The sequence below is a fragment of the Tenrec ecaudatus genome, unplaced genomic scaffold (genome assembly GCF_050624435.1).
Source record: "Tenrec ecaudatus isolate mTenEca1 unplaced genomic scaffold, mTenEca1.hap1 Scaffold_68, whole genome shotgun sequence".
NCBI lineage: Eukaryota > Metazoa > Chordata > Mammalia > Afrosoricida > Tenrecidae > Tenrec > Tenrec ecaudatus.
The window spans coordinates 182,148-185,544 of NW_027459570.1; positions in this window are offsets into that span (position 1 = coordinate 182,148).

Below are 3,397 nucleotides of genomic sequence, written 5' to 3' on the forward strand. Positions count from 1 at the left end.
GATCTGAGTAGCACTTCAGATTCCAGGAAGTCTTGGACTTTCCTGCACTGCCACCTCCATCTTCACTTCAGAATTGAGTTACATCGTAGAGCAGAGTCCAGGAAACTACAAAAAAGATGCAACAGGAAAGCCGCCTGCTCTTTGCTCTGGCATTGCCCTGTCTCTTCTGCACAGAACTGCCCCTTTGGGGTAAGAACTACCGCCCTGGTCTCAATTCTCTTGGCTACAGTGACCAGAGACTGGACTTGGAGGCCACCTTTACGTTATCTTCCTTTGCAGATTCCCCTGTAGTGAGCGAGGAACACCATCGGAGCCTGCCAAAGAAAATCCTGCCACCTCCACTGACTTCACCACCACCAAGTCTCTTCACTCATCCACTCCGTCTGGAGAAATGTTCGTCATGGATTTTGTCTTCCTTGTATCCACAATCAAAGCTCATGGAAGCAGCAGTCAAGAGATCAAAAGATATATTAAATGTGGTGAATATTCAATATTCTTCAGAGTATTGAAGAGTCAGAACCTCACTTTAAAGACTAGGTCCACCTGAACTCCCCCAAAAGATTAGATAAAATAACTAATTCAGCATTCTATTGAAGTTGAAGTACATGTGATAATTCTTCAAACACCACTAGTGAATATTATTCAGGGTGAACCTAATACTCACCTTCCATGAAGAAGGGCCAAGTCTGTAGGGAGTTTTTAGGCTATTAGATGAAAAAGGAAACCATCTAGCCTCAGGTGCAGTGAACAATTGTTGATTGCTCATGGAAAGTCATGGTAACCACTCACATAACAAGGGTTGACCTAGAGCAGTGATTCAATTCAATTGCTCCTCCAGGACTTCATTTCTGAATCGTCTTTTTTTTTTTTTTTTCAAAATACCTACCAGTAACCTTTCATGACAGTCTTATTGATTAGGACTCACATTTCCTCAATACAAATGCTATTGTTACTATTGCCAGGTTTCATTGGTTTGGTCTTAAATCATCGTGTTGCCATGTACAATAGAACAACACACTGCCTATTCCTGTGTCATCCTCACAGTCCTTGCTATACTCGATCTCATTGCTGCAATCACGGTGACAAGCCATCTAACAGTTAGAATCTGTATGCTACACAGCAGGCTGGGTTTTTCTGTGTGCATTTGTCTATTGGTGTTAGAGCCTCCCGTGGGTTTCTCAAAATAGCCTGTTACGAATGGGTGTCTACTCTTTGTCCTCACTGCCTGTTTACTATTTCCCTGTCCCTAGTTGTTCTGCTCCATTCCAGCTGCAGGAAGCCCTCTGAGGAGTGGCGAAACCTCCCAGATCCTCTCCCTAACCTGTACCGACTCCTCCACACACACCACGATCACTTAGTATTACTGGAGCTGGATCAGCCAATACCTTTTGAAGGAGTCAGACTGACTGTTAACAATAGACCTTGGTTGTCGGAAGAAACTTCACTTCATTCCTGAAGAATTGACCTTCGATCTCCAGAAGTGAGCCCACAAACTCCTTCTCTCTATAGTTAAAGTCTGTGACCACTGAAGACAAGACACTTTTACTGTATGGGATAGCGGAAGTCAGTGGTATCCAGACACAGACTACTGTAAGGAATAGGGCAGGGCTGTACCAGAAAGGTGTGTGTACAACGCACAGGACAAGTGACTCCCCTATGGCAGAAATAAGAGAGGAGATGTCACTTTGTAGTGAATGGGTGACTGGGTGCTAAAAAGTTAAAGATGACATTCTTTTTTTAACATTTTATTAGGGGCTCATACAACTCTTATCACAGTCCATACATATATACATCAATTGTATAAAGCACATCTGTACAGTCTTTGCCCTAATCATTTTAAAGATGGCATTCTTAATGAACAAATCTGTAAAAAAATTCATCAATGTCAAATAAAGGAGGACATATCTTGGAAGACAATGATAAGGATAATAATGTTCACCAACAAGAAACAGACACCAGAGCTATCTATCATCATGTTCACATGAGGAGTAACCATCTGTGCGTCCACACTGAGGATGAAGGATACATTCTGAACTCTCATGCCACAGAGGTTCTCTTTTATGTATAATAGTGTTTAAAAATTTAAAACATTGATATCAAACATTGATAGCTTTTAACTATAGCAGCAGCAGTGCTTCTGTATCACGTGTATAAGCAGCCTTTATAAAAACCTCCATTTTCCTGTGAGGGTGTGTCTGTTTCTTGGGTCATAAGGAGAACCCCAAAACAGGTAGTCCACTCCTCTGCTACTAAGTGGAGGGCCACATGCTAATACAGCTCTCTCTGTGTGCCAGTGAAACCTGTCCTGCTCCTTTCCTGGGAGCTCTGGGCATGAAGCCCCAGTACATTGGGCCTCAGCTATTTCCATTTTCAGCTAACTCAGAGGACACATCATGAATTTTGGACAAAGTTGTGTTTATGTTTTGGCCATTCTACGTGGTAATAATTGAGGAAAATGCTGTGTGGTTGTGTGTAGAATATTGGATGGGGTAGGCAGGGCAGTGACCTTATCACACTGTCTTTGTGATTGCAGGTGTCCAGTGTAAAGTGCAGCTGGTGAAATCTGGAGGTGACCTGAGAAAGCCTGGGGAATCTCTGAGACGCTCCTGTGCAACTTCTAGATTCACCTTCAGTGACTATTATATTAGTTGGATTCAACAGTGTCCAGGACAGAGACTGGAACAGGTTGGTTTTATTAAAACTGCAACCAATGGTCAAACAACGGAGGATGCTTCATCTGTGAAAGGCAGATGATTCACTGTTTCTCCCCCCGCTCCCCCCCCCCCCCCGATGATAGCATGTGCACCTCAGCCTCACTTGGTCTTCCACAGGGAGAGAGAGAGACCAGAGTTAAGGAGAGAAGGGAGGGGAAGGATGAAAAGGGGAAGGGGAACAGGGGAGTGAGGACCAGGGGAGGGGAAGGGGGAGCAGAGAGAGCTTTTTTATTGCTAATCAAGTCTTATATATCTTTGGGGACATGCAAGCCTCCTAATTGCAGGTAAAGACATATATCACAGGAAGGGATTGCACTAATTGGACTACAGTAATGAATCGGGGGGACGATCTAGGGGTAGCCACAAAATACGACAGGGAGTTATTGGGAGTACACATGTGACAAGATGGGTGGATCTTAGATTCAGAGAACCAGCTTAATTTTGGTTATCACTGAGCCAGTTTGACCTGTTCTCTTGCTCACTATTGAAACCATTATCAGTGGGGTGTGAACCCCACCAACAATGGAGCAGACTGCCTTCAGGGGGAATATCTCTGAGCATCTGACCTCCCACCATATTCTGGAAAATAGCCTCTAATGTTTGGCTTTCCAACTGAAGAGAATAAATGACAATTTATGAAAATGATACTTATGACACACTACCTTGACCAAATCAAACTAGAA